This window comes from Canis lupus, chromosome 27 (genome assembly GCF_003254725.2).
Source record: "Canis lupus dingo isolate Sandy chromosome 27, ASM325472v2, whole genome shotgun sequence".
NCBI lineage: Eukaryota > Metazoa > Chordata > Mammalia > Carnivora > Canidae > Canis > Canis lupus.
The window spans coordinates 26,193,272-26,212,332 of NC_064269.1; the positions used below are offsets into that span (position 1 = coordinate 26,193,272).

Below are 19,061 nucleotides of genomic sequence, written 5' to 3' on the forward strand. Positions count from 1 at the left end.
TCTGTCTCCCTTTCTGATATTTCCCACACATTTCTTCTCCCTTCCCTTATATTCCCTTTCACTATTACTTATATTCCTCAAATGAATGAGAACATATAATGTTTGTCCTTCTCTGATTGACTTATTTAACTCAGCATAATACCCTCCAGTTCCATCCACGTTGAAGCAAATAGTGGGTATTTGTCATTTCTAATGGCTGAGTAATATTGCACTGCTGGGGATTTACTCCAAAGATACAGATGCAATGAAACGCCGGGACACCTGCACCCCGATGTTCATAGCAGCAATGTCCACAATAGCCAAACTGTGGAAGGAGCCTCAGTGTCCATCGAAAGATGAATGGATAAAGAAGATGTGGCTTATGTATACAATGGAATATTACTCAGCCATTAGAAATGACAAATACCCACCATTTGCTTCAACGTGGTTGGAACTGGAGGGCATTATGCTGAATGAAATAAGTCTGCTTCTGAGGCCTGGGAGTGAGCGGCGGAGTATCCCAGTTCGTCAGTTTCAAAGCTATTTTCTTTTTTTTCAAAGCTATTTTCGAATCCCTGTTAAATTAGGAGGGACTTGGCCTCATCTGCTTTTGCTGCTTTCTTTCTCCCCAAAATCTATTCCGTATATCTTCTTGCAAAATATTCATTTTTTTTAAAGATTTTATTTATTCATGATAGTCACAGAGAGAGAGAGAGAGAGAGAGAGGCAGAGACACAGGCAGAGGGAGAAGCAGGCTCCATGCACCGGGAGCCCGACGTGGGATTCGATTCCGGGTCTCCAGGATCGCGCCCTGGGCCAAAGGCAGGCGCCAAACCGCTGCACCACCCAGGGATCCCAAAATATTCATTTTAATCTCATCTCCTTATTCCCTCTTCCCTGGTTGCCTATTGATTTCTTCTTCAGCTGAACTGCTGGTCCATTTTCATTCATCTACGTTATTACTGATTTCTAGTTCTGGTCCCTATCACTTCCAATGAGCACCTGATTTTGACATCCCTGTCACTTTGGGTTTTGGTGTATTCTCCCATTCTCCACTCCCTGATGCAAGAGTGTTTCTTATTTATTCATTGTCTACTTATTCAATAACTGTTTATTGATTGTTATGCCAACCACCATGCTGAAGAGTGATGAATGAACTACACAGACAGTCCTTTCCTTCAAGGGCCCTAACAATGTATAATAGCCCCTTGTCTATCTCCTTGCAGGGCTTCAGAGATATTTCAAATGTGCTTCATCCAAGCAGTTCTTGGTACTTCCCCTTATACCTTAGATGCCTTGCGTAGTAGTCAGAATTCAAAGATGATCTCCAGGAGCACAGCTCCCAGGCCCTGGCCCCAGGCACAGCTCCCCAGCCCGCGCGCAGCTCCCCTGCCCCAGTGCAGCTCCCCGAGCCCGAGAGCAGCTCCCCGGGCCCCGAGGGGAGCTCCCGCCCGCGCTCAGCTCCTCTGCCCCAGTGCAGCTCCCCGAGCCCGAACGCAGCTCCCCGGCCCCGAGTGCAGCTCCCCAGCCCGCGCGCAGCTCCCGGAGCCCGAGTGCAGCTCCCCGCCCTGAGTGCAGCTCCCCGGCCGGCGCGCAGCTCCCCGGCCCCGAGTGCAGCTCCCCGGCCGGCGCTCAGCTCCCCGGCCCCGAGTGCAGCTCCCCGGCCGGCGCGCAGCTCCCCGCCCCGAGTGCAGCTCCCCGGCCCCGAGTGCAGCTCCCCAGCCCGCGCGCAGCTCCCCGAGCTCACCTCCCCGGCCCCGCCCCAGCTCCCCGCCCGCGCACCAGGGCAGCCCGCGAGGGGAGCGGCAGTACCGCGCGAGGCTGGGGGCCTGCGGGCGCGGCCCCGCGCTGCCGGGAGGGAGGCTGGGGGGCCGGGGTCGTGGCCGCGCCCCGGACCGGGTCGGGCCGGGGGCCGGGGCGGCGGCGGCTCCTCGCGCGGCTCTGGGGGCGCGGACACCCCGGCAGAGCCCCTCCGGGGTGGGGCATGGCAGCCGGGAGCATCACCACGCTGCCCGCCCTGCCGGCGCCTCCCGCCCGGACACTTCAAGGACCCCAAGAGGCTGTACTGCAAAAACGGGGGCTTCTTCCTGCGGATCCACCCCGAGGGCCGGGTGGACGGGGTCGGGGAGAAGAGCGATCCTCACGTCAAATTGCAACTTGAAGCAGAAGAGAGAGGCGTTCTGTCCGTCTGAGGAGCATGTGCAAATCGCTATCCTGCTATGAAGGCAGGTGGAAGGTTACTGGCTTCTCAGTGTGTTACCGACGAGTGCTTCTTTTTTGAACGATTGGAATCTAAGACCTACAATACTTACTGGCCAAGGAAATGCTCCAGTTGGTATGTGGCACTGGAACGAACTGGGCAGTGTAAACTTGGACCAAAAACAGGACCTGGGCAGAACGCTATACCTTTTCTTCCAATGTCTGCTAAGAGCTGATCTAAATGGCAGCATCTGATCTCATTTCACATGAAAGAAGATGCATATTTTGGAAATTTGTTAATGAAAGAAAAAAAATGTGTACAGTTATCTGCTCGGTTTGGATAAATGGTCAGATAACCTTTTATCTAAGAGTAAATATTTAATCATTGCCTTACTAAAGAAAAAGCAACAAAAATGCCTGGAAAATGTATAGACTTCCACCTTTTATATTGCATTTGCCTTTATCTAGTGAAGCTTACTTAGAGCTACACTCTCTTCCTTACATTTGCTTCATTTGAAAAGAGGCTTTTAAAATTTGCACATTTTCTTCAAGTAAGTTTTCTTCAAGTAAATTATACTGTGAGAAAATTAAAATCAGATATTTAGTTAACCCCAAATGTCCACTACTTTTTATAATATGGCACACATTATTCTGCACGTACAATTTACTTAAGATTTTTAAAAATATGCAAATATGGATTTAATCCATTCCTGTCATAGTTCTGTAATTATCAGTTCCTTGTGATAAAGCTTATAGAACAAGCCTGCGTAAACTGCTGGAAGTTCTTCCGTGGTGAAATCAATCTTGTCAAACCCTTCTCTGTACCCATAGAGCAGCAGCCTAGCGACTCTGCTGGTGATGGGAGTTGTATTTTCAGTCTTGGTCAGGTCATTGAGATCCATCCATTCACACCTCAAGCATTCATGCTGGCAAAAATTTATGGTGAATGAATATGGCTTTAAGCGACAGATGATATACATATCTGACTTCCCCAAAGCTCCAGGGTTCGCGTGCTGTTGCTGAATGCTCAGGAGAAACTTGAACTCTGATTTTATACCAGTCTCTTCAAAAACTTCTCGAACTGCTGTGTCTCCTACATAAAAGATAGGTGTACAAATCAGTAAGGATCACATTTTGAGAATTTTAATCACCAAAGATTTTCAGATAAAGTAGTACTATCCAAAGGTTGAAAAGCAAAACTTCAATATAAACTCTTTGCCTTCTGGACATCCTGAAATACTAAAGTATTTTCTTACAACTATACATCTTAGAAGCTTTTGAAATAGCGAATATTTCTTTGGCTGCTATTTGTAGGCTTACCCACCTCGTATGTATATTTTGGGGGTCACATTTTTAATCTCTTCTGACTCTATTTCCCAAAAGTTGAAAACACAGGTTCTTACCATTAATACTCTTACATATTTCTTCATTATTTCCTGTTTGTGATCATCCATCAAAACTGCCTAAATTTATACATATCAGTATTAAGAAAAATTGATTCATTCTTCCTTACAAGAGTTTGTAGAGCTGCAGAATGTACTGAGGTGTGGAAAGTTCAAAACCTTCCTGGTGATCTTGGGTGGGACTGTCAAGCCTCTAAAGTCATAGAAGAGTTTCATTTATAACCATTTTGTTATGCTCCCCTAATTATTCTGTCAGGGGAATCCCAGTAGTAATTTTTGGCATTCCCTTTCGTTTCTTGAGATTCCAAAGAACTATTTTATCAAAAGTGTTAAAAAAAAAAAAGAAAAGCTTGCAATTTACAGAATTTTATAATACGACATGGATTTCACATTTTATAAGGTTGATTTTTCAATATTATGCAAATTTCTGGGACAGGATTTTGATCACCTTAATATTTCTGTGGTTGCTTTTTCTAAATCTCCAGAAGAACCCCCTAAGTGGGCTTTGTCTAATTTTGTGATGCTTTGTCAGTGTCTCCTAAAGTGTTTATGAGAAACTCTTTAAAAAGCTGCCTTCTTTGCTAAGTTTGCTTAGAAGCTTCCCAATTTCACAATTGTCACAGGCATAGATTTTTGTTCAAAGACCTCTATTCAATGCTTCTATTTCCTTGTTTGTCAAATAGAAAATTATACTGTTGAAGAAGAAATCAAGAGAAAACATCTCAATTTTCCTGCAGTTGGACTATTGCCTTGTCTTAACAATTGCCTACATAAGCTCATGTTTGTTTTCTAAGAAAGAGCTATAGCACTATGCACAGGAAAAACAAAGTATTCTAAAATGTAAGACATTTGTCCACCATTTTGAATTACATGCTGACTTCCCCTTGAGATTTTCCATAGATTAAACATGGTTTGAAATTACTGTTTTAAACTAAAAACATTTAAAAAAATTTATGTGAATAAAAGGAGAATCTTCCTTAAGAAAGATAATTTTCAGCTGGGAATACAATAGATGTTTATTAAATTTGTTACAGGTTGTGTCACTAGTCTTAAGTGAAATCAGCAAATGACATTTACAATTTAACTATTGTCGAAATGTTTACTCTGTCAGCACTTTTTTTTTAATTTTTACTTATTTATGATAGTCACACAGAGAGAGAGAGAGAGAGAGAGAGGCAGAAACACAGGCAGAGGGAGAAGCAGGCTCCATGCACTGGGAGCCTGACGTGGGATTCGATTCCAGGTCTCCAGGATCGTGCCCTGGGCCAAAGGCAGGCGCCAAACCGCTGCACCACCCAGGGATCCCCTCTGTCAGCACTTTTAAAAAAATAACCACGGGGGTTCCGTTAAACTCTTACTACCACTAATCAAGAATTTGGCATTTCAGTCAGAATCTAGTCTTTTTATATATCATGGAGGCACAGGACAGACTAGTGAGTGAATCTACCCTACTCAGCAGTCACTTGAGCTGTTGATTAGAAATCAGCACTGCCTGGGTAGTTTGATCAGTTTACCTTGAATCAACATATTATTGACTAGACTAAAAATTGATTGGTATATAAGTGCTTTTGCATCCAGGGTATGGGTGACTCCTTCCTCCTCAAAATGGAAATCTTTACCCCACAGCTTTTTTGCCATGAATTTAAATTTGGTTATCCAGATAAACTGCTTTATTCTGTTGTACCTTTATTTTAACGTACTGTAAGCTCAAGTGAAATAACATTTACTATTTTATATGTTTAAGGAACATAGGAAAAACCAAGAAGTTTTCATTTTTATTTTTGCTGACTGAGAGATATGTTTAAATATGTCACAGTGTTTTTGTTTAGTTACAGGACAGTGAAATGGAATTTATTTTGTTATTTCTAGTTTGTAATATTTAACAATAGGGTTAGGTTGAAATAAAATAGGAAAAACTGTGCAGAATGTGGGTTTCCCCGGTGTTTCCCTCTGATTCTGGTGCAATGATGAGCTCTGAACAGACCCCCTGCTGCTTTCTGGTCCTTTGACCATGCAGGAGATTCTCTTCCTGTCGATGGTAATGATGATATTTTAGGAAGGCAATTTCTCTGTTTTTAACCTTGTAGATACTTTTGTACTATTAGGGTATTATATTACAGCCTGAAGATTGTATTCTATTTTGTATATGCTTCCCCTTAATATTTTAAGTGCTTCATTTACCTAGTATTATCAAAGAATGAAGGATTCCAAACAAATGTGTTTCCCAGTTAACTAGAGTTTACTACTCAAGAGCTAATAGGAATGTGTGCACATTTGTGATGGTTGTATTCCTAAAATATATACACTCCTAAATACAGAGTTTAAAGAAAATAATTTCAATACTTAGGTAATTTGGCTCATCCTCAAGGATAATCTGTTGTGTTATAAGACAGAAATCCTCTAATATGGACATAGTCTCCAGAACTCTATTGTCAGTTATCATTTCTAGTTGCTTTCAGGGTTTTATCAGTTCTAAGGGAAAGCTTTAATTTACATACTCCTAAGCAATATGATGAACGCCAGCTGCTTTTCTTGTAACTCCTCATGGTTGAGGTATATATATGCTCTCCAGATAGGTAGGGTTGTTGTGCCAGCCACAAATACTTAATTCAGAATTCACTACTTTTTCCGTTTTTTTTTTTTTTTTTTTTTTTTTTTTAATTTGTACTTGAAGTGTTCTGGAGTACACTTAAACCTAAAATAATATATACTTGGCTTGAAAATGTGTTCTTCATTTGCATTTAAATATAAGTAAACTGAAAATTCACAAGATCCATAAAAACTCAAAAGGAAAAAGTCAATTCATTTGAGAAGGCAAGATGCAGAGGAGGAAGCTAAACATACTTCCTGTAGCCTGATTTTTGCCCACCATGGATTGGGTAAGGATCTAAGATATAAATTTAACTAGTTCACACACACTCTCATATATCACATAAGGATAGTATGAAATAATTAGGTGTTCCAAAATAAGTGGCCCCCTCTTTCACTACTTGTACCACCACAAAATCTGTTATTTCAACAGAAGACCTAAGCAATAGAATTTAAGCAGAAGATCCTTAAGTACCTAGGCCAAAATTTGCTATGGACATATCTCAGTGTAGTAAATTTACTTATGGTTTGTTAGGAGTTGGCTATTTACTGTTTATAGGGCATTTTCATCTGTGTAACATTTAAAAAAATCAAGTTTCAAATATATATACATTTTTAAATATTTATAAAGAACCTAGGAAGTTGCCTTTATATATAAATGTTGGCTAAGTAGGGGACATACATATGGAGGAAAAAAACCATGGAGAAATAATACTGAGATCAAATGAGGCATCTTGATTTATTATGATTCAGATTGCATTTGACCCAGTCAAGGGTCAGGAATAGGTAGGAAAACTCTTTCTTCTTTCTTCTATTTACTGTAAAATCAGTAACATGAAGAGTTCTTAGCTTATTTCACATTTCCCTGTTTGAAGTATTGAGCTCAGGAAGTTGTTTTAGGGAGTTCTCATTTAAGACTTTCTGGTAGGAGACATTTCACTAAGTTTTGACTTCCTGACTATTTAAAATAAATAGTAGATAAAGAGGAGAATTAAGTCACTACTGCTCTATAGGTGACTTTATAAATACTTATTTTGAGGTTCATTTAAAAGTTACTGTTCATCCTTGTGGGGTGAAATGGTCAAGAATTTGTGTTTTCTTATAGTTTAATTCCAGTAACAATATTAGTCAAATCCAAAATAACCCTTGATTGCTAAAATTTTCGAATGTATATGCAAAGCTATTTGTTTCCTTTTTTTAATATTTTATTTATTTATTCATGAGACACACACACACACACACACACACACACACACAGACGCAGAGACATGGGCGGAGAGAGAAGCACCGCGCCTAATGTGGGACTCGATCCCAGAACTCCAAAATCACGCCCTGGGCCAAAGGGAGGCGCTGAACCGCTGAGCCACCCAGGGATCCCCAAAGCTTTTTTTTTTTTTTTCCATGACATATCATTTTATAAAATTAAAATTTCAGTGTTCATAAATCAAATTATACTAGAATACAATAACATCATATGTGTTGTTTATGGCTCCTCTATGAGGCCAGTATCACCTTAATTCCAAAACCAGACAAAGACTCCACCAAAAAGGAGAATGATAGAACAGTATCCCTGATGAACATGGATGCAAAAATTCTCAACAAGATACTAGCCAATAGCATCCAACAATACTTTAAGAAGATTATTCACCATGACCAAGTAGGATTTATTCCTGGGACGCAAGGCTGGCTCAACACTCGTAAAAAAAAATCAATGTGATTCATCATATCAGCAAGAGAAAAACCAAGAACCACATGATCCTCTCATTAGATGCAGAGAAAACATTTGACAAAATACAACATCCATTCCTGAACAAAATTCTTCAGAGTGTAGGGATAGAGGGAACATTCCTCGACATCTTAAAAGCCATCTACAAAAAGTCCACAGCAAATATCATTCTCAATGGGGAAGCACTGGGAGCCTTTCCTCTAAGATCAGGAACAAGAAAGGGATGTCCACTCTCACCACTGCTATTCAACATAGTACTAGAAGTCCTAGCCTCAGCAATCAGACAACAAAATGACATTAAAGGCATTTAAATTGGCAAAGAAGAAGTCAAACTCTCCCTCTTCGCCGATGACATGATACTCTACATAGAAAACCCAAAAGCCTCCACCCCAAGATTGCTAGAACTCATACAGCAATTTGGTAGCTTGGCAGGATACAAAATCAATGCCCAGAAATCAATGGCATTTCTATACACTAACAATGAGACTGAAGAAAGAGAAATTAAGGAGTCAATCCCATTTACAATTGCACCCAAAAGCATAAGATACTTAGGAATAAACCTAACCTAAGTGGTAAAGGATCTATACCTTAAAAACTATAGAACACTTCTGAAAGAAATTGAGGAAGACACAAAGAGATGGAAAAATATTCCATGCTCATGGATTGGCAGAATTAATATTGTGAAAATGTCAATGTTACCCAGGGCAATTTACACATTTAATGCAATCCCTATCAAAATACCATGAACTTTCTTCAGAGAGTTGGAACAAATTATTTTAAGATTTGTGTGGAATCAGAAAAGACCCCGAATAGCCAGGGGAATTTTAAAAAAGAAAACCATAGCTGGGGGCATCACAATGCCAGATTTCAGGTTGTATTACAAAGCTGTGGTCATCAAGACAGTGTGGTACTGGCACAAAAACAGACACTTAGATCAGTGGAACAGAATAGAGAACCCAGAAGTGGACCCTCAACTTTATGGTCAACTAATATTCAATAAAGGAGGAAAGACTATCCACTGGAAGAAAGACAGTCTCTTCAATAAATGGTGCTGGGAAAATTGGACATCCACATGCAGAAGAATGAAACGAGACCACTCTCTTTCACCATACACAAAGATAAACTCAAAATGGATGAAAGATCTAAATGTGAGACAAGATTCCATCAAAATCCTAGAGGAGAACACATGCAACACCCTTTTTGAACTTGGCCACAGTAACTTCTTGCAAGATACATCCACGAAGGCAAGAGAAACAAAAGCAAAAATGAACTATTGGGACTTCATCAAGATAAGAAGCTTTTGCACAGTAAAGGATACAGTCAACAAAACTAAAAGACAACCTACAGAATGGGAGAAGAGATTTGCAAATGACCTATCAGATAAAGGGCTAGTTTCCAAGGTCTATAAAGAACTTATTAAACTCAACAGCAAAGAAACAAACAATCCAATCATGAAATGGGCAAAAGACAGGAAGAGAAATCTCACAGAGGAAGGCATAGACATGGCCAATGCGCACATGAGAAAATGCTCTGCATCACTTGCCATCAGGGCAATACAAATCAAAACCACAATGAGATACCACCTCACACCAGTGAGAATGGGGAAAATTAACAAGACAGGAAACCACAAATGTTGGAGAGGATGTGGAGAAAGGGGAACCCTCTTGCACTGTTGGTGAGAATGTGAACTGGTGAAGCCACTCTGGAAAACTGCGGAAGTTCCTCAAAGAGTTAAAAGTAGATCTGCCCTACAACCCAGCAATTGCACTGCTGGGGATTTATCCCAAAGATACAGATGCAGTGAAACGCCGGGACACCTGCACCCTGATGTTTATAGCAGCAATGTCCACCATAGCCAAACTGTGGAAGCAGCCTCGGTGTCCATCGAAAGATGAATGGATAAAGAAGATGTGGTCTATGTATACAATGGAATATTACTCAGCCGTTAGAAACGACAAATACCCACCATTTGCTTCGATGTGGATGGAACTGGAGGGTATTATGCTGAGTGAAGTAAGTCAATCGGAGAAGGACAAACATTATATGGTCTCATTCATTTGGTGAATATAAAAAATAGTGAAAGAGAATAAAGGGGAAAGGAGAACAAATGAGTGGAAATATCAGAAAGGGAGACAGAACATGGGAGACTCCTACCTCTGGGAAACGAACAATGTGTGGTGGAAAGGGAGGTGGGCAGGGGGTAGGGGTGACTGGGTGATAGGCACTGAAGGGGACACTTGATGGGATTAGCACTGGGTGTTATGCTATATGTTGGCAAATTGAACTCCCATAAAAAAATAAAACATAATAAATAGGTGGTGGTGGAAAGTGGAATACTTAGCAAATGGTGGGTATACAATCATCATCATCATTTTGGGACTGTGGAGATACAAGTAATACATAAGAGGGATATTCTTTTCCCTTAGGAGATTTGAATATCTCCTTGACACAAAATAAATGGATGGAGAGAGGAAGGATTTGTAAACCTAAAACTCTATTTGAACCCGAATGTCCAAAGGATTAGGAGAGTTGATAGCAGATTTCAGTGCTCTAATAAGGTTGGTGTTTTTCTTCTGTCACTCATCATCCCCATGTGTCACCACATTACATACACCACACATCCACCACAGCCTCTCATTTAAGAAGTTGACTGGATAATTCTTGGACAACAATGATTTTGAGAGTTCATTTTGTACATTACCCTGTTCTGAGCAGGAGCCCATCTGAGGCATTCCACACCCAAGTGAGACAGACAAGCACAAGGCCAGAGATCCGCTAATTTCACCAATTAACTCTCACCACTGTGCAAGCCACAAATGATCATCTTCTATTCTGAATTCCGCAAATACTTCATTTGTATATTACTTTTTTTTAATTTATTTTTTATTGGTGTTCAATTTACTAACATACAGAATAACCCCCAGTGCCCGTCACCCATTCACTCCCACCCCCCGCCCTCCTCCCCTTCTACCACCCCTAGTTCGTTTCCCAGAGTTAGCAGTCTTTACGTTCTGTCTCCCTTTCTGATATTTCCCACACATTTCTTCTCCCTTCTCTTATATTCCCTTTCACTATTATTTATATTCCCCAAATGAATGAGAACATATAATGTTTGTCCTTCTCCGACCGACTTACTTCACTCAGCATAATACCCTCCATTTGTATATTACTTTTGACAACACTTTCTACTTTGTGTTACAGCTTTGCTTTATACCTTGTATTAGAGTAGCAGCTTCTTTAGTGCAGGGGCCATATGTCATCTTTTTTTGGTCTTTTTCTAGTTTCTTTTAGTTATTTATTTTTTACTGAATATAATGAGCTTACAATGTTCTTATATTACTCTCACATGTCCACTATAAGAATTCAACAATTCCACATATTTCTCAGTGCTCATGAAGATAAGTTCCATTTATTTATTTATTTTAATAATAAATTTATTTTTATTGGTGTTCAATTTGCCAACATACAGAATAACACCCAGTGCTCATCCCGTCAAGTGCCCCCCTCAGTGCCCGTCACCCATTCACCCCCACCCCCCGCCCTCCTCCGCTTCCACCACCCCTAGTTTGTTTTCCAGAGTTAGGAGTATTCATGTTCCCTTTATTTAAATCACTCATTCCCCTACCCATCTCCCCTTTGGCAACTATCAGTTTGGCCCTCTACTTAGGAGTCTGGGTGGGTTTTTTTTTATTCTCTGTCTTTTTTCTTTTTAATTTTTTTAATTTGTTAAATTCTATATAACAGTGAAAACATACATATGGCATTCGTTTTTCTTAGACTGACATATTTCCATTAGCATTATACCCACCCAGTCCATCCATGTTGTTACAAATTGCAAAATTCTATTCTTCCTTATGCCATATATATAGATATACATATATATATACATATATATATATACATATATACATATATCTCACATCTTCTTTATTGATTCAGCTATCAGAGGATACTGGGTTACTTCTATATCTTGCCTATTATAAGTAATGCAGCAATAAACATAAGGTACATATATCTTTTCAAAATCATGTAACTAAAATTCTTTCCAACAGAAAAAGAAACCATTTACAACAAAAAGAGGCAATTGAATGGGAGAAGATACCCACAAGTGATATATCAATAAGGGGTTGACACTCAAAATACATGAAGAACTTATTCAGTGCAATTCCAAAAAAATAATAATAATAATCCAAATAAAAAAGGCAGAAGACCTGAATAGATAGACACTTTTCCAAAGAGACATACAGATGGTCAATGGACACATGAAAAGATCACTAATCATCAAGGAAATACAAATTAAAACTGCAATCAGGTATCAGTTTACCTAAAATGAAAAATAGAAGAAAAGCAAGTGTTGGTGAAGATAATGAAAAAAATGAACGCTCATACACTTTTAGTGGGAATGTTAATAGTGCAGGCATTATGGAAAAAAGTATAGAATTTCCTCAAAATTTTTAAAAAGAACTACCATGTGATCCAGTAATTCTGTTACTGGATATTTTCCCAATGGCTACAACCACTGTGGGGATCATACTCACCAGACTGAGATCAAGAGTCATGATATACTGACTAAGACAGCTAGTTACATCCTTCACTAGTGGATATTTAACCAAAGAAGAGGAAAATGCCTTCAAGCTTCTTCTAATACTAATTTTGTAAAAGTCAGTAAGCAGTATAGACACAAAAAGTAGAAAGAAAAAAAAAGAGAGAAAGAGCAAAGTTAAATCCTTCACTCTACCATAAATATGGAGCTCTATTAGTATTCTCACACCAATATCTCATAGGAGCCCTAGATTCCCATGTGCTCAAGAGTATTCCCCATTACTGTGTAGGGAACCAGACTGAATTCAGGTGTGTTGATGTCAAACCAAAAATGTACTGGCACTGTTGAGTTCAAGGTCTATGGTTTGGTCACTTAAGGCTGTCTGGATATCATAAGCGAAGTAGATAACAAATCCAGTCAGTATCCAGGCACCAAATAGAGCCCAGGTGCCAGCTGTCATCTGCACCATAAGATAAACATTGAGAAAGATGCTCAGGAGTGGGAGGAGAGGCAGACCAGGTACATTGAAGTGAAGGAGAGTGGAGCTCTGTGGCTGTCTCCAGATGACCCCTGTGATCCCAGTGATGAGCACCAGGAGCAGCACAACCACTGTGATCCGCACTGGGTCTTCAGAAAGCAGATCTGGCCACCAGGCCAGCACCAGGCAGAGGAGAGTCAGCAGCAGAGCAAGCAGTGAGGAGCAAACATAGACAACCCGGCCAGAGAGTGGAGTGGGGGTGGGGCTGCCTGGAAAAAAATAGTCTCTGTAGAGTTAGCTTCTCTGCTGCGGGTAGGTTCTCCTCTGGCACCTCTGCTTCATTTCCCTCATTCTCCTCTTGCTCCTCTGCTTCGTTTTCTTTATTCCTCCTCTCAGGCTGAAACCTGATGATGAGAACATAAAAAGCTACCAGGGAATAAGATATCAGGGTCACAATTGACCTGAGGCCCAAGAGATCAGTGAATCCAAAGAATAATAATATAATTACTGCAATCACATAAATGAATATGCTGGACACCAAGTGGGTGTATGTGCCAGTGATGACCCTGGCAAGCACAGGGAACAGGAGGCCATCCTTTGCCATCATGTGTATAACAAAACGTATGGGGAACATACATGCTGATAAAAATACTACAGAAAATTGCAACAGCTACAACAGAGTAGGCAAGGTCCCATCCAATATGGAGAAATGCCTCAGGCAAGGTGCTCCCAGGTCGGAGCTGGTGGTGAGGCACCATAAGTGTAAGTGCTGCAGAGACACCAAAATACACCAAGAAGCAGGTGAGCAGTGAAATAACAACGCCCATGGGGATGGAACGCTCAGGCATGTGCGATTCTTTGACTCTGGTAACAAGAACGCTGAAACCTATAACAGTATAGAAACAGGTAGCTGCTCCTTGGAGAATCCCCTGGAAGCCAAATGGTATGAATCCTCCAGAGCCCAGAGAGCCCAGGCCAGGTGTCATTGAGTCCATCCTTTACGTAATCCTCTTTTGTGAGCTTCCAGTTGTGCAGGTCCCCCCTTAACGAAGCCAGAGATGATGACAAAACTGAGAACCAAAAGCTTCACCAATGTGAACAGTTTAAAACTATGAAGAACTTATGATAAGCCACTCTTTGAAATTCTAAGAGAAAAAAATCCAAGGACCAAAGTAAAGTAGATTAGATTATCTGTTAAGACTTGGGGAATGTGCTCTGAGATACTCTCAGAGATCTGGTTTCTAATTAGGTAGTCAAAAATTAAGGTCCAGGCCTGGATCACAACGACTGTATCAATAAAAAAGGAGAGGATGAGGTTCCAACTGGTGATGAATGCCTAGAGTCCACCTATAGTGACAAAACAATAGAGATATGCGGAACCAGAATGCCGAACCCGGGCGCTAAACTCTGCATAGCACAGCCCAGCCAATAACGAAGTTAGGCCAGCCACCAAGAAGCATATCACAGTGGCCGGTCCTACTTGACTACTAGCCACCTCAGCAACCAGGAAATACACACCAACCCCCACTGTGCAGCCCACACCCAGGGCCACTAAATCCAGAGTGCTCAGGCTTCTACCAGATTTAAACTCGTGGACTTTTTGTTCCAGCAGACGTCTGTGTACCAACTTTTCACCAAACTTGTGGAGTGCTTGATGCAGCATTCTAGCTGGAATTGAAAAAGATTCTAAGGTTCAGAGAGCTGTAGCAACCTCTGGGAGCCAAGATTGTTAGATCTGGTTCAGTGAGGCTGAACAGGACATGTTGAGAAGGGCCCCAGGAGGCAGGTGTTTTGTGCTCTGGGGAGTCCCTTGTCCCTTCCACACCCGGGCCCCAAGCCTGGCTGCTTCCCAGAGCAGAAAGTTCATGAGGGGCCCCACAGTATGGTCATATGACTCTCTGCTGTTCACTCACCTGTTTTATGACTTGAGGTGAGTTATTTACTCTCTCTATGCCTTAGTTTTATTATCTGTAAGATGGCAGCACTAGTGTCTGCTTCTGTAGCCTGTTATTGAGGAGAAAATGAAATTTATGCAAAAGAACTTTTAAAGATTTCTAGGATCTGCTTTCGTGTATTTCCTGAAAACATGTGTCCATGGTCTACTAGGAGGGTAAAATGTTCAACATGGAGGAGAAATGTGATTACCTACCCAGCTCCTGACCTTAATTTTTGTTAACTCTGGACATTCTGAAATTGATTACACTTCAAAGTGTCCATGGGACTGCGAATTACATTGGGTTTTGCTCCGTGGTCTTCTCTGCATGACTTCTCTGGAAGGTTCCCCTGCACCTTCCCTCCTTGAACTCCGGCTGTAATCACACATCTGGCTCTGGGACCTTCACATGTGGCTGACAGAGCAGAGGGCGGAGAGAACAGTTCTCCTTTAGGTTGCTTGGGTCAATGTTCTCAGGGTCTCCCCTGGCCCTGTGAAGAGCTGGGGGAGCTGGTCTCAGCACAGTTGTGAGAAAGCCTGGGGGAGAAGGCAGGGGCCAGCTTGCTGTGCTGTCTTAGGTCTTCACATACTTGGCTGGTGGCTTCATCCCTGGTCCCTTATAACCTAGATTCAAGCATGTACCCTGGTCTCCAGGTCTGTATTCTCTACCTCAGTTTCTCCTTTTGTGGATTTCATATGTGCACTTGTGGGAGCCCTTAGCGAGTAGCTGCTTGAAGGCATTGATCCTGACTGCTCAGGTGTCTACACTGCTGACTCCAAATGTGTGTCACTCGTGTGTTATTTTTCTCACACTGTGTGTGACTGTTCTTTAGTTCTCAATGAAAAATATTCCTGGACTTTACCTCCTCTCTTTCCTCCATGAGATCCCTAACCAGGCTGTCCGAGTACCTTCACCAGAGCTGGTAACCTCCCTTTCCTGCCTGCCTCAGTTTCTCTTTTTCCTTCTCCCCCAACTCCATTGTGTGTGTGCCAGGCTCTATAAAATCTGAGATATTAGGCATGAGCTCAGGTCTCCTTTGATGGAGGCATTCTGGGGTGGGGGGCGGGCAGGGGATGTAGTGTCTATATCCACATAGGGCCCCTTGGACAAAGTGGGCACAGGAGGGAGCCTGGGGCAGCCCTGGCAGCAGCCTGGCCCTGTCAGTTCTCTGGGCCCATCCAGCAGCAGCAGGTTGTGGCAGGGACCTGAGCTCAACAGGAGCCAGGAGGGAGGGCAGAGGCTCCTGGAGCCACTCTGCAGCCCCCTCCGTGGCCTGGCTCCCCCTCCTGCTGCACACCTGCCTCCTCTCTCCCTGTCTGCTCCCTCACCTCTCCCTGCAGCCCTGGCTTCTTCTTCCATCTTGGCCTCCTTCACCTTCACCTCTGTCAGCAGATATGTCTGTCTCAGGGCCTGTCTTTCTGTCTCTCTGACTCCAGAGAGGACTCCACAGGAGTGGCCTGAGTTTTCCCAGGACTGGATCTGCCCTCAGCTCCTTCTTCAGCTGTCTTCCTGCCTGTGTCCCTCCCTCAGAGTGTGAGGGTCTCTCTTCCCCTCACATCTGTGTGAGTCTCACCCTGGGAGCCAGTGTCTCCCCTGCATGTCCCCTGTCAATATTCTGTGCTGCCTCCCCCATCCCTGGTCCCTCTTTACCCTCCCTTCCAGAGCTCTCCCTGCTTCTCTCATCTCTGTGTCTCTCAGTCTCTATGCCTGTCTCTGGCTCACACTCTTGTGTCCTCCCCTATTCCCTCCTCCCCCTTCAAGGTTCAGATACTTCAAGAGAAATCACCAGGAATGGACAGAATCAACAGATTTCACCATGTTGTGCACCTCCTTGATGAGGCATTTATGGCCCAATAACGCATCCTCCTTATTCTCCCTGGCCTGGGCCAGATCATTTCTTTATCTGGTGATTATTTGTGGGATTTGGTTTTTCCTCCAACCTCCCGCCCTCTCCCCAGTAGGCAGTGAGTACCATAGGAGAAGGGGAAGGGATTGTTCTGGGGACCAGATGCAGGATACCCAGACCCTCTCCTGCACCTGCCCTTCTTTCCCTCAAGCAGAGGCACATCTGGGACAATCCCAGCTTGAGGCAGGGAAGACTGCCTAGGACCTGGGAGCAGACACAGATCACACACCCAGCTGCCCCTCTCCTACTTTCCTGTCATCACAGCCCTCCTGCCAGTCTTGCCAGGCTCCTCTGCCTCTAGGAATCCGGGCTCTGTGGTCTAGGCTGGACCATCACCCCCTCCCCAGCACAGTGCCTGGAACACAGGAGGTGCTCAGTCAGGGCCCCTGGTCCCTGCTCCCTGGAGATGTGTTAGGACAGGGGCCGTGGATCTGTAGGGTTTTTGTTATTATTATTATTATTATTATTATTAAAGTCTCATTTGCCATCATATAGTATAACACCCAGTGCTCATCCCATCAAGTGCCTCCTCCGTTCCTGTCACCCAGTTACCCCATCCCCCCGCCCACCTCCCGCTCCACTACCCTTTGTTTGTTTCCCAGAGTTAGGAGACTCTCATGGTTTGTCTCCATCTCTAATTTTTCCCACTCATTTTTCCTGTAGGTTTTCCACAGGTGGAGGGTCTTACCAAGATCTGGGGCAGTTCTTTCTGCTCTATGTTCAAAGGTCTGTGATTATATTGTTAGTATAGACTCTGTTCCTTTAGGGACCTGCTGCTCCCCTTCTCTCCCCTCCCTCCACCTCCACCTCTGTCTTTAAAGCACATAATTATAAAGAAGATGTGGTTTATGTATACAATGGAATATTACTCAGCCATTAGAAACAACAAATACCCATCATTTGCTTCAACGTGTATGGAACTGGAGGGTATTATGCTGAGTGAAGTAAGTCAATCGGAGAAGGACAAACAGTGTATGTTCTCATTCATTTGGGGACTATAAATAATAGTAAAAGGGAATATAAGGGACGGGAGAAGAAATGTGTGGGAAATATCAGAAAGGGAGACAGAACATAAAGACTCCTAACTCTGGGAAATGAACTAGGGGTGGTGGGAGGGGAGGAGGGCAGGGCGTGGGGGTGAATGGGTGACGGGCACTGAGGGGGGCACTTGACGGGATGAGCACTGGGTGTTATTCTGTATGTTGGTAAATTGAACACCAATAAAAAATTAATTTATTAAAAAATAAAATAAAAAAGCACATAATTTATGATTTAGATGAATCTTGTGACTATCAAGTAGAGGCAGTTGTTCCACTTTCCTTGAGACCCATTGCTTGTGGGACTATCACGTGTCCATTCAGCCCTGGGTGTCTAAATAGGCCCTACTTTCTCCATCTCTGGGAGGTCTTGCCTCTGAAGATTAATATTCTGGGAAGGATGAGGTCCCTTCCTTTGATCACTGTTTCAGGGTCTTGGAAGCCTTACATTGTGATTGGGTAGAGCAGAGAAATCTATAGGCAGGGACTATATCTTACTTCCACCAGCACAAGGCTTAATGCACATTCATTCAGAACATGCTATGAACACTGAGTGACTGTCTCAGGTCATCCCTTTGGGTATGCTTAAGTCTATTCTCTTTTCATTTTATTTCTGGCATCACTGGAAACGTGGCTGAGGGGCCAGGATGGTTGGTGGTTTTAGAGGAACCTGTAGTAGATTCTGGGAGAGGCAGCTGGGGGTCGGGAGGGTTGCTTCTGTGCTTGTTCACAGGACTGCTGAGTGAGCTTCTTAGCTGGATTTGGGACTAGCCTCCATACCCTGAACTCCACCAAGCTCTCCACACTCTCCTTCTACTAGCCAGTACTTCCTCCTCCAGGCCCAGGACCCTGGAGAACTTGTTTCCTTCCACATTCACATCTTGCTGCCAGCAAAGTCTCCAGCAAAGCCCCATTTAAACCTTTAGTCCACTTCCTCAGCATGCAGGGCCCCAATGGTCTTCCATTGTCCCCCTCTAGTCTTCCTCCACCATTCCAGCTAAGCCACCTCCTTCCTACTTTCACTTCCTTCCCAGGCCCATTTTGCCCTTTGGCCTCAACAACCTGAGGCCCAGCCTGGTTAGTACTCAGACTTCCTGAGGCCCCTCCTCCTCAAGATCTTGCCTCCCCAGGGCCTCAACTCAATCAGGGCCTCTCTAAGCTCCACTCCAAGCCTGATTCTAGTTGGCCAAGCTCCTTCCCTGTCCATGGGTTTGTCTTGCTCTTTCATCCCAAGTGTTTCTCCTCGGAGGCAGAAAAAGCCCCTGGG

General features: G+C 43.0%; 1 protein-coding gene and 2 pseudogenes across 6 annotated transcripts in view; 2 read left to right on the top strand and 1 right to left on the bottom strand.

The window, feature by feature from the left end:
* The window catches only part of LOC112665493 (cationic amino acid transporter 3-like), an 81,464-nt gene that overhangs the window by 41,469 nt on the left and 20,934 nt on the right, over window positions 1-19,061 (top strand). For 2 of the 6 annotated variants that reach the window (XM_035707325.2, XM_035707327.2), the window contains exon 1: window positions 14,316-14,847. The exons of 2 other annotated variants lie outside the window; for them this stretch is intronic. The gene's annotated coding sequence lies outside the window, so the exon portion shown is untranslated. Of the gene's footprint in view, window positions 1-14,315; window positions 14,848-18,887; window position 19,061 lie in introns of those variants that run through there. 2 more of the 6 variants (XM_035707328.2, XM_035707324.2) reach the window with 1 other exon arrangement.
* Window positions 446-3,495, top strand: LOC125753875 (fibroblast growth factor 2-like; annotated as a pseudogene).
* LOC112665494 (cationic amino acid transporter 3-like) lies at window positions 11,500-14,580 on the bottom strand (annotated as a pseudogene).